We start from the raw sequence: 13598 nt of genomic DNA on the forward strand, positions 1-13598 counted from the left end.
TTGTTATACTTGCCCAGTAAGGAAGTATTGATGATTACAAAGAATGTGGGATGAGGTAACTATTTTTGACAGCACTAGGGAACTTATAAGGGGAAAAACACTAGGGAAAAGGCCTGTTTTTAATAGAGACTCATCGATGGGCCATCAGAAATAACCACTGTCAGTCTTACAGTGCATCTCTCCTGGACAAGCTAAGTTTCAGAATGCCTAAAGCATCCATAGTTCCCTTCTAAGTAGGTTTTTAAAAATTACTTACTAATGATTTACATTTTAAACTTTTGTGTCAAAATAAAACACACATAGAAAAGTCTATAGAAAATTATCACAAAATGGACACACCTGTATAACCAGTACCCAGGTCATGAAACAACACTTGGCTGGCATTCCAGAATCCACCTCCCAAATATTACCCCTCCATCCTTTCCAGCTGTAAACACTATTCAGGCTTCTAACAAAACAGATTAATTTTGCCTATTTTCAAGTTTGTATAAATGGGACACTACAGTGTGTATTCTTTGGATCTGGCTTCTTTTATTTAACATTTTTTTTTGTGAGGTTGATCGATGGTGTTATATGTATTTGTAGTTTGTTTATTTTCATCACTATCAGTATTCTGTTGTGAGATGACCACAATTCCTATATCTATTCTATAGCTGATGAACATTTGGGTTGTTTTCAATTATTGATTGTTATACTTAATATTTTGAACATTTTTCTATACATGGTACACACTTGTTCATTGGGCATATACCTAGAAGTTGAATTACTGGGTCTTAGATTATGCATATGTTCAACATTAGAGATATGAAACAGTGATTATAACAATTTATATTACCACTAGCAGTGTGTGAGTTCTCAGTATTCCACATAATTACTAAGGCTTGATATTTTTTAAAATGGGGGGCAGAATTTATTTTCTTACAGTATTAATTATGCATGCCAACTCAGAACATCCAAAGACTATAAGAAATACTTATTTTTAGTATGTAAATGATCCAGTTTATTGAAACAATTGACCCAGTTTAGTAGAACATCCCTTATTGTTCTTTCCTTATTTAAATTTTTACCAGTTCTATTGATCTATAACTGGCATATAACACTGTTTAAAGTGTACAACATTTTAATTTGATACATGTATACATAGAAAAATGACTACCACGATAAGGCTAATTAACACCTCACATAATCACCAATTTTTGTGTGTGGTGAAAACATTAAGATCTACTCCCTTAGCAACTTTCAAGAATACAACACAGTACTGTTAACTAGAGTCACCATGCTATACCTTAGATTCCCAGAACATATTCACCTTATAGCTGGCAGTTTATACCCTTTGAACAATATCTTCCTATTTTCTCCACCCCTCAGGCCCTGGGAGCCACTAGTCTACTTGCTGTTTCTATGAGTTCAACTTTTTTAGATTCTACATATAAATGAGATCATACAGTATTTGTCTTTCTCTGGCTGGCTTATTTCACTTAGCATAATACCCTCCAAGTCCATTCATGTTGTCACAAATGACAGGACTTTCTTCTTTATTGCTGAAAAACATTCCATTGTGTACATACATATATACATTTTCTTTATCCATTCATCTGTCAGTGGATATTTAGGTTGTTTCCATGTTTTGATTACTGTGAATAATACTGCAGTAAACATGGGGGTGAAGATATCTCCTTGAGAGAGTGATTTTTTTTCCTTCAGATATATACCAGGTATGATTCAGGTTGCTAGAACATGTGGTAGTCATATCTTTAATTTTTTTAGGAGCTTCCATCCTGCTCTCCATAGTGGCTTCACCAGTTTACATTCTCCCCCAACAGTGTAAGAGGGCTTCCTTTTGTCCACATTCTTGCCAGGACTTGTTATCTCTTGTTTTTTAAATAGCCATTCTAACACGTTTGAGACGATAACTCATTGTGATTTTGATTTGCATTTCTCTCATGATTAGTTATGTTGAACACTTTTTCATGTACTTTTTGGCCATTCATATAACTTCTTTGAAAAACTGCCTATGCAAGTTCTTTGCCCATTTTTAATTGGATTATTTATTGTTTTACTATTGAGTTATAGTAGTCCATCTTTTTTTTTTTAACATCTTTATTGGAGTATAATTGCTTTACAATGGTGTGTCAGTTTCTGCTGTATAACAAAGTGAATCAGCTATACCTATACATATATCCCTATATCCCCTCCCTCTTGCATCTCCCTCCCACCTTCCCTATCCCACCCCTCTAGGTGGTCACAAAGCACAGAGCTGATCTCCCTGTGCGATGCAGCTGCTTTCCACTAGCTATCTATTTTACATTTGGTAGCGTATATATGTCAATACTACTCTCTCACTTTGTCCCAGCTTACCCTTCCCACTCCCCGTGTCCTCAAGTCCACTTTCTACATCTACGTCTTTATTCCTGTCCTGCCCCTAGGTTCTTCAGAACCTTTTTTTTTTAGATTCCATATATATGTGTTAACCTACGGTATTTGTTTATCTCTTTCTGACTTACTTCACTCTGTATGACAGACTCTATGTCCACCCATCTCACTACAGATGACTCTTTCATTTCTTGTTATGGCTGAGTAATATTCCATTGTATATATGTGCCTCATCTTTATCCATTCATCTGTCGATGGACACTTAGGTTGCTTCCATGTCCTGGCTATTGTAAGTAGAGCTGCAATGAACATTGTGGTACATGATTCTTTTTGAATTATGGTTTTCTCAGGGTATATGCCCAGTAGTGGGATTGCTGAAGTCATATGGTAGCTCTATGGTTAGTTTTTTAAGGAACCTCCATACTGTTCTCCATAGTGGCTGTATCAATTTACATTCCCACCAACAGTGGAAAGAGTTCCCTTTTCGCCACACCCTCTCCAGCATTTATTGTTTGTAGATTTTTTGATGATGGCCATTCTGACCGGTGTGAGGTGATACCTCATTGTAGCTTTGATTTGCATTTCTCTAATGATTAGTGATGTTGGGCATCCTTTATAAAGCAGTCCATCTTTATAGGTCATCTCTAACCATACTGATTGGACCAGAGGGTGGGCATCTAACCCCAAAGTATCCAAACTTCAGGCCAGCCATCTGTCTAAGAAGTAACCTAGAATATAAACATTGTCCAAACAAGAATAGTGATCAAGTGGATCAATCAAATTTCAACTGGAGCTTTGAGGAGGTCATCAGTTAATTACTAGCTGATGTTCAAGCCAATAGACACTCAGAGGAAAAAAAGGAGTCTCCATAATGGTGAAGAACTATAGCAGGGATGCATGTGTTCTCAAAGAAGGACAGTCCTGTGAGTGGTTATCTAGTTTCTGTCTCCATAAAGCTTGAACATTGCAGTTTATGCTTTTTTAGTAATAACTGGTATAAAGTTTCTTCTGTTTTAACATGAGGTCTGAATGTGTGATTGAGATTCCTATATTCCCTATGTTTATGTGTATGTTCGTGAAGGGTCACCATTATATTAACCTGAAGAAGTTTCCATTAACTGCAACCAGAAGAACCCACCTAAAACAATGTCCTTCTAAACCTTTCTATGCATATGTATAACTTTTTTTTACAAAATCAGATCATGATACAAATGTTCATGTCCTAATATATTTTAAATATCCACCTATAACAATAAATGTTTATATGCAGTACGTTCAGTGTTTACAATATCCATTATATGGCTGAATCATAACTTATTTAACAATCACCCTTTTCCCTTTCTCTTACTATTTGCTGCTGGTATAATAAATAACGATTCAATAATCATACTTGTTCACACATCTATGTATGTATTCTATATATGTCTATATTCTGAGTGTGTATTCTATGTATACTTTGTATGTATGTATTCTATGTGTGTATTGGATTATTTCTTTTGGATAAATAACCAGGAGTAAGCCTGCTGGACTAAAGAATATGATCATTTAAAAGACTTTTCAATCATGTTCTTAAAATGACCTCCCAAAAGTTATTAACAATTGCGTTCTCAAAAGCAATGCATGAGAATATCTATTTGCATGAAAAAATAAATATTTACCTTAGGATCTCACTATCTCTGAGGAATATCCCCAGTTGCAGTGACTACACATGCCAAGGGAAGCCTATTATTGAGGGAGGGATTTGGCGGTGAATAGGTCTATTGAACATAAACATGCTAAGTGGCTAGTCAAATTTTCAATAATTTGGTGGATGAAAAGTTGCTGGAGACACAGCTTTCTAAACACTTTTTAGGAAAAATAGTATGTACTTCATGGAGGGTTAACCAGAATTTCTTTCATATATGAGTTTTTCTTTCCTTACACAGGAAAGTTTGAAAGTTCTAGTAACTATTTACTTTCCTCTTGAGGTATATTTCTAAGTAATGAAAGACAAAATGAGGCATTTTAATATATGGATATTTCAATTGTGTAAATAAATATATTTGGAAAAATACATATTTGTATAAATAGTATGTGTGTATGAAAGAGTGTTTATTTGATATATCTAAGAGGTAGTGTGATATGGTGGAAAGAGTACTGAACTAGCAATCAAAATACTAGACACAGCTCTCTACAAACTGTGAACTTGAGCAAATTACTTGAACTTTTAGAGGCAATAAAATAAAAGAATTAAGCAACAGGATACTTTCTAGCTTTTAAATTATAAGAAATGAATCAGACAATGCATATTATCAATAGAAGGTGATTAGACCTATGAATTTCTTGAGAGGACTCAAAAAAGCTTCAGTGATTTAATTTGTGACCTGTGTAAGTTGTCAATCAAGGTAACCTGACAAGAGCCCTATGTGGTGACTGACAATGAGCTAGAAGGCTGAGGCTTCACTCTGTGGTCCCCAGTGGCACTGGCATCACACAGGCATTGCTAAAAACCCATGGCTTCCAGTGAGAATCCTGCCAAGAAAGCTGCATGAATCCTTGAGTCCACTGTTTTAATTTAGTCCTGAAAGTGTTGAGAAGTGTCTAAATAGAAGATCCATTCATCTTCTTCCTAAATGAGAAGTCATACACTGTGAATTAAATTTTTATGCTAGAAGACAAAAAGGTTGACACCATATTTATGATGGCTGGACCTTCTTTGGCGGTAACTGTAGAAAAAATTCAAGTAGGAAGTTGAGCAGTCAGCAAGCTCGTGAAATTCACTAGAGATCAAAACAGTCCCTTTGGCACTTTAAAGGTTTTCCTCTTATTTTCTGAGGTTATTTAACCTTGCTGCCAATCTCAACTGTGCATAAATATTTTTGTTGCTTTGAAATCACCATCTTATTGGCATATAGGTGCTATACAATGAACAGTATGATGTGTATAAATATTCATATCAGTCAAGATGCTGTCACACCTTAGACAGGATGGGATCTCCAAAATTAAAATATAAAAAGGATAATCCCATTTCCCTCCCTTTTTGTCTTTGACTTCATACTTAAGTGAACAGTGAGGATAAAGAAATGGACCCTGAAATTCATATCAAGGTGTAAAACATTAAAACTAAAGACCAGTTCAACCCGACAGTTTAATTTACTTCTCTTAAGATCTTTAATACCAAACTTATCAGTTCTCTCTGTTAGGCATTAACTTGTTAAATGAGTCTTAATTATACATAAGCAGATGGAGATTTGAATTAAAATTACCTTACACTCGAGTGGCTTTAGTTCATTATAACATATCTTCCTCTTAATCATTTAGGCAGTCTCATCATCTTTCATATAGAAAGTTATTAAAATATTCCAATTTCCATATTTCTTCAGATACAGCCACTATTAAATGGCAAGTAATGCACATTAGTAGGTGACTTATACCATCTAAGAATTGGTGAATTATTCATGTCAGGACAATTTTTGTGCTTTCTTGTCATCTGTAGCATTTTCTTTTAAATACTTTATATTTACTTGATACGTGGAACCTCACCTCATTTAATTTTAAGTACCAATTTTAATTCCATTCCATTTTCAAAGGGATGATGATAAAGGACTCCATCAACTTTATTTTGTAGTTTGGATCAGCAGACTCCAGAAAGTCGAGGTATAGGAGCATGTTCCTTGAAAACTCATAAAATGATCAAAAGTAAGTACCTCTTAACCACATTAGCCTTCAAAAAGACTGCTGCGTTCCAACGCAGCACACGCATGAAAAAAACACAATGCTGAAAATTAGCTCACGTACTGCAAAATATTGAGAAGTAACTCAGTAGTAATTTTACCACTGGAAATTAATATTTCTTGACTAAACAACCAAACCTAAGATTTGTTCTTCTTCAAAGTTGCTGAGATGCTGAGACCAGGCTCCACCCAGATCTTGTTCTAAGGTCAAAAACTCCAGTGTGCAATGACGCTAACTTAGACCAAGTACTAGCATTTTAGTATTCCTGAAAGTGAGGAATTACAGCTATTCCCACAGGAACCCTCTTGAGAAAATTTCAAAGCCCGACACTGCCCTGCCTTCCTTCAGAAGTCGAATTCCCCATAGGCTGTTATTTTATCCAAGTAATCAATCCACATCCAGTAATGTTCTCTTCCTGAGGCGTCACTGGATTTACAGGCAGCAATGACAGTGGCAAAAGAATCAAACTAGACAGCTGACAATAGTAGAAGATCCTGAGTCTTGGCTGAGTCATCAAAAGTTGTCAGTCTTGTCAAGCATCATCATATTTTATTTATGAAATGAAGCACAATAGCATCCTTGACATTTGACAAAACTCAATATTCAGCACAGTGCTTTCTGCACTGCTTAGACTGTGTGAGTGAAGATAAATGATGTATCTCAAACCCATGAGTAAATTAAAAAGCAGAGTAAACTGGGTCTGAGTTACGATGAGCTGTAATAACGTCAAGTGGGATCTCAGTAATACTGTTCAGAACATCGCTTCTGAGAGATTACTCCTTGAATGAAAGGAGACTTTAACCAGCAAGCAAGAGTTATGTTTAAATGCCGCACATTAGCAGTTTGACATCACAGCTTGCTAATGCAGGTTTCCATAGGAATGTAAAGTAAAAAGTATAAACATATTTACACCTTGAAAGCAAATATTGAGAATATAAGATGTGATAGAGAGGAGACCTTCAAGATGGTGGAGGAGTAAAACATGGAGATCACCTTCCTCCCCACAAATACATCAGAAATACATCTACATGTGGAACAACTGCTACAGAACACCTACTGAACGCTGGCAGAAGACCTCAGACCTCCCAAAAGGTAAGAAACTCCCCACGTACCTGGGTAGGACAAAAGAAAAAACAGAGACAAAAGAATAGGGACGGGACCTGCACCAGTGGGAGGGAGCTGTGAAGGAGGAAAGGTTTCCACACACTTGGAATCCACTTCGTGGGCGGAGACTGCGGGTGGTGGAGGGGGAAGCTTCAGAGATGCTGAGCAGAGCTCAGCAACAGGGGTGCAGAGGGCAAAGCGCAGAGATTCCTGCACAGAGGATCAGTGCCGACCAGCACTCACCAGCCTGAGAGGCTTATCTGCTCACGCGCCAGGATGGGTGGGGGTTGGGAGCTGAGGCTCAGGCTTTGGAGGTCGGATCCCAGGGAGAGGACTGGGGTTGGCTGCATGAACACAGCCTGAAGGGGGCTATTGCACCACAACTAGCTGGGAGGGAGTCTGGGGAAAAAGTCTGGAACTGCCTAAGGAGCAAAAGACCATTGTTTTGGGGTGCGTGAGGAGAGGGGATTCAGAGCACCGCCTAAACGAGCTCCAGAGACAGGCGCAAGCTGTGACTATCAGCGCGGACACCAAAGACGGGCATGAGACACTAAGGCTGATGCTGCAGCCACCAAGAAGCCTGTGTGCAAGCACAGGTCACTCTCCACACCTCCCGTCCCAGGAGCCTGTGCAGCCCGCCACTGCCAGGATCCCATGATCCAGGGACAACTTTCCTGGGAGAACTCAGTTTATTGCAATGTCATGCCGGTCTCTGCAACCACAGGCTTACCCTGCAGTCCATACCCCTCCCTCTCCCTGGCCTGAGTGAGTCAGAGCCCCCTAATCAGCTGCTACCTTAACCCCGTCCTCTCTGAGGGAAAAACAATGCCCTCAGGCGACATACAGGCAGAGGCGGGACCAAATCCAAAGCTGAAGCCCAGGAGCTGTGCAAACAAAGAATAGAAAGGGAAATCCTCCTAGAAGCTTCAGAAGCAGTGGATTAAATTTCCACAATCAATTTGATGTACCTTGCATCTCTGGAATACCTGAATAGACAGCAAATCATCCCAAAATTGAGGCACTGGACTTTGGGAGCAACTATAGACTTGGGGTTTGCTTTCTGCATCTAATTTGTTTCTGGTTTTATGTTTATCTTAGTTTAGTATTTAAAGTTTATTATCATTGATAGATTTGTTTATTGATTTGGCTGCTCTCTTCCTTTTTATATATATATATATATTTTTTTTCCTTTTTATCTTTATGTGAGTGTATATGTGTATGCTTCTTTGTGTGATTTTGTCTGTATAGCTTTGCTTTTATCATTTGCCCAAGGGTTCTGTCTGTCAGTTATTTATTTATTTATTTATTTAGTATAGTTTTTAGCACTTATTGTCACGGGTGGATTTCTTCTTAGTTTGGTGGCTCTCTTCTTTCTTTCCTTTTTTGTATTACTTTTAAATTTTTCATTTTTAATAACTTTTCTCTTTTATTTTAATGACTTTATTTATTTTTCTTTCTTTCTTTCTTTTTTTCTCCCTTTTCCTCTCAGTCGTGTGGCTGACAGGGTCTAGGTGCTCCTGCCAGGTGTCAGGCCCATGCCTCTGAGGTGGGAGAACCAACTTCAGGACATTGGACCACCAGAGACCTCCCGGCTCCACGTAATATCAAATGGTGAAAGCTCTCCCAGAGATCTCCATCTCATCACTAAAACCCAGCTCCACTCAACAACCAGCAAGGTCCAGTGCTGAACACCCTTTGCCAAACAACTACCAAAACAGGAACGCAACCCCACCCATTAGAAGAGAGGCTGCCTAAAATCATAATAAGGTCACAGACACCCCAAAACACACTACAAGACGTGGTCCGGCCCACCACAAAGACAATATCCAGCCTCATCCACCAGAACAAAGGCACCAGTCCCCTCCACCAGGAAGCATACACAGCCCACTGAGCCAACCTTAGCCCATGAGGGCAGACACCAAAAGCAACGAGAAATATGAACCTGGAGCCTGCAAAAAGGAGAACCCAAAAACAGTAAGTTAAGTGAAATGAAAAGACAGAGAAACACACAGCAGATGAAGGAGCAAGGTAAAAACCCACCAGACCGAACAAATGAAGAGGAAATAGGCAGTCTACCTGAAAAAGAATTCAGAGTAATGATAATAAAGATAATCCAAAATCTTGAAAATAGAATGGAGAAAATACAAGAAATGTTTAACAAGGACCTAGAAGAACTAAAGAGCAAACAAACAATGAGGAACAACACAATAAATTAAATTAAATATTCTCTAGAAGGAATCAATAGCAGAATAACTGAGGCAAAAGAACAGATTAGTGACCTGGAAGATAAAATAGTGGAAATAACTACTGCAGAGCAGAATAAAGAAAAAAGAATGAAAAGAATTGAGGACAGTCTCAGAGATTTCTGGGACAACATTAAACACACCAATATTTGAATTATAGGGGTCCCAGAAAAAGAAGAGAAAAAGAAAGGGACTGAGAAAATATTTGAAGAGATTATAGTTGAAAACTTCCCTAATGTGGGAAAGGAAAGAGTTAATCAAGTCCAGGAAGTGCAGAGACTCTCATACAGGAAAACCCAAGGAGAAACACACCAAGACACATACTAATCAAACTATCAAAAATTAAATACAAAGAACAAATATTAAAAACAACAAGGTAAAAACAACAAATAACATAGAAGGGAATCCCCATAAGGTTAACAGCTGATCGTTCAGCAGAAACTGTGCAAGCCAGAACGGAGTGGCAGGACATATTTAAAGGGATGAAAGGGAAGAACCTCCAACCAAGATTACTCTACCCAGTAAGGATCTCATTCAGATTCAATGAAGAAATTAAAACCTTTACAGACAAGCAAAAGCCAAGAGAGTTGAGCATCACCAAACGAGCTATACGACAAATGCTAAAGGAAATTCTCTAGGCAGGAAACACAAGAGAAGGAAAAGACCTACAAAAACAAACCCAAAACAATTAAGGAAATGGTAGTAGGAACATACATACTGAAAACTACCTTAAATGTAAATGGATTAAATGCTCCAACCAAAAGACATAAAATGGCTGAATGGATGCAGAACAAGACCCGTATATATGCTGTCTACAAGAGACCCACTTCAGACCTAGAGATACGTACAGATTGAAAGTGAGGGGAGGGAAAAAGATATTCCATGCAAATGGAAATCAAAAGAAAGCTAGAGTAGCAACTCTCATATCAGAAAAAAAAGACTTTAAAATAAAGACTATTACAAAAGACAAAGAAGGACACTACATAATGATCAATGGATCAATCCAAGAAGAAGATAGAACAATTGTAAATATTTATGTACCCAATATAGGAGCACCTCAATACCTAAGGCAAATGCTCGCAGCCATAAAAGGGGAAATTGACAATAACACAATCATTGTAGGGGATTTTAACACCCCACTTTCACCAATGGACAGATCATCCCAAATGAGAATAAATGAGGAAACACAAGCTTTAAATGATACATTAAAAAAAGGTGGAATTAATTGATATTCATAGGACATTCCATCCAAAAACAACAGATTACACTTTCTTCTCAAGTGCTCATAGAATATTCTCCAGTATAGATCAAATCAAGCCTTGGTAAATTTAAGAAAATTGAAATTGGATCAAGTATCTTTTCTGACCACAATGCTATGAGATTAGATATCAATTACAGGAAAAAATCTGTAAGAAATACAAACACATGGAGGCTATACAATACACTACTAAGTAACCAGGAAATCACTGCAGAAATCAAAGAGGAAATCAAAAAATACCTAGAAACAAATGACAATGAAAACACAATGACCCAAAGTCGATGGGATGCAGCAAAAGCAGTTCTAAGAGGGAAGTTTATAGCAATAAATTCCTACCTCAAGAAACAAGAAACATCTCAAATAAACAACCTAACCTTACATCTAAAGCAATTAGAGAATGAAGAACAAAAAACCCCCAAAGTTCACAGAAGAAAAGAAATCATAAAGATCAGATCAGAAATAAATGAAAAGAAATGAAGGAAACAATAGCAAAGATCAGTAAAACTAAAAGCTGGTTCTTTGAGGAGATAAACAAAATTGATAAACCATTAGCCAGACTCATCAAGAAATGGGAGAAGACTCAAATCAGTAGAATTAGAAATAAAAAAGTAGAAGTAACAACTGACACTCCAGAAATACAAAAGATCATGAGAGATTACTACAAACAACTACATGCCAATAAAATGGGCAACCTGGAAGAAATGGACAAATTTTTAGACAAACATAACCTTCCAAAACTGAACCAGGAAGAAATTGAAAATATAAACTGAACAATAACAAGCACTGAAATTGAGACTGTGATTAAAATTTTCCAACAAACAAAAGTCCAGGACCAGATGGCTTCACAGGCAAATTTTACCAAATATTTAGAGAAGAGCTAACACCTATCCTTCTCAAACTCTTCCCAAATATACTAGAGGGAGAAACACTCCCAAACTCATTCTACGAGGCCACCATCACCCTGATACCAAAACCAGAAAAAGACGTCACAAAGAAAGAAAATTACAGGCCAATATCACTGATGAACATAGATACAAGAATCCTCAACAAAATACTAGCAAACAGAATCCAACAGCACATTAAAAGGATCATACACCATGATCAAGTGGAGTTTATCTCAGGAATGCACAGATTCTTCAATATACATAAATCAATCAATGTGATAAACCATATAAACAAATTGAGGGAGAAAAACCATATGATCGTCTCAGTAGATGCAGAAAAAGCTTTGGACAAAATTCAACACCAATTTTGATAAAAACTCTCCAGAAAATAAGCATAGAGGGAACTTACTTAAACATAATAAGGGTCATATATGACAGACCCACAACCAACATCGCTCTCAATGGTGAAAAACTGAAACCTTTCCCTCTAAGGTCAGGAACAAGACAAGGTTTTCCTCAAAACTATTATTCAACATAGTTTTGGAAGTTTTAGCCGCAGTAGTCAGAGAAGAAGAAGAAATAAAAGGAATACAAATGGGAAAAGAAGAAGTAAATGTGTCATTGTTTGCAGATGACATGTTACTATACATGGAGAATCCTAAAGATGCTACCAGAAAACTACTAGAGCTAATCACTAAATTTGGTAAAGTAGCAGGATACAAAATTAATGCACAGAAATCTCTTGCATTCCTATACACTAATTATGAAAAATCTGAAAGAGAAATTAAGGAAACACTCCCATTTACCGTTGCAACAAAAAGAATAAAATACCTAGGAATAAACATACCTAAGGAGACAAAAGACCTGTATGCAGAAAACTATAAGACACTGATGAAAGAAATTAAAGATGATACAAACAGATGGAGAAAGCAGTCTACAGATTCAATGCAATCCCTATCAAACTACCAATGGCATTTTTCACAGAACAAAAAATTGCACAATTTGTATGGAAACACAAAAGACCCTGAAGAGCCAAAGCAATCTTGAAAAAGAAAAAACAGAGCTAGAGGAATCAGGCTCCTGGACTTCAGAGTATGCTGTAAAGCTATAGTAATCAAGACAGTATGGTACTGGCAGGAAAACAGAAATATAGAGCAGTGGAACAGGATAGAAAGCCTGGAGATAAACCCATGCACATATGGTCACCTTATTTTTCATAAAGGAGGCAAGAATATACAATGGAGAAAAGACAGCCTCTTCAATAGCAGTGCTGGGAAAACTGGATAGCTACATGTATGAAATGAAATTAGAACACTCCCTAACACCATACACAAAAATAAAATGGATTAAAGACTTAAATGTAAGGCCAGACACTGTAAAACTCTTAGAGGAAAACATAGGGAGAATATGACATAAATCACAGAAAGATCCTTTTCGACCCACCTCCTAGAGAAAAGGAAATAAAAATGAAAATAAACAAATGGGACCTGATGAAACTTAAAAGCTTTGGCACAACAAAGGAAACCATAAACAAGAGGAAAAGACAACCTTCAGAATGGGAGAAAATATTTGCAAATGAAGCAACTGACAAAGGATTAATCTCCAAACTTTACAAGCAGCTCATGCAGCTCAATATCAAAAAAACAAACAGCCCAATCCAAAAATGGGCAGAAGACCTAAATAGACATTTCTCCAAAGAAGATATACAGATTGCCAACAAACACATGAAAAGATGCTCAACATCACTAATTATTAGAGAAATGCAAATCAAAGCTACAATGAGGTATCACCTCATACCATTCAGATGGCCAACATCAAAAAATCTATAAACAATAAATGCTGGAGAGGTGTGGAGTAAAGGGAACCCTCTTGCACTGCTGGTGGGAATGTAAATTGATACAGCCACTATGTAGAACAATATGGAGGTTCCTGAAAAAACTAAAAGTAGAAATCTCATACAACCCAGCAATCCCATTACTGGGCATATACCCTCAGAAAACCATAATTCAAAAAGAGTCATGT

This window comes from Pseudorca crassidens, chromosome 11, assembly GCF_039906515.1.
Source record: "Pseudorca crassidens isolate mPseCra1 chromosome 11, mPseCra1.hap1, whole genome shotgun sequence".
Classification (NCBI taxonomy): Eukaryota; Metazoa; Chordata; class Mammalia; order Artiodactyla; family Delphinidae; genus Pseudorca; species Pseudorca crassidens.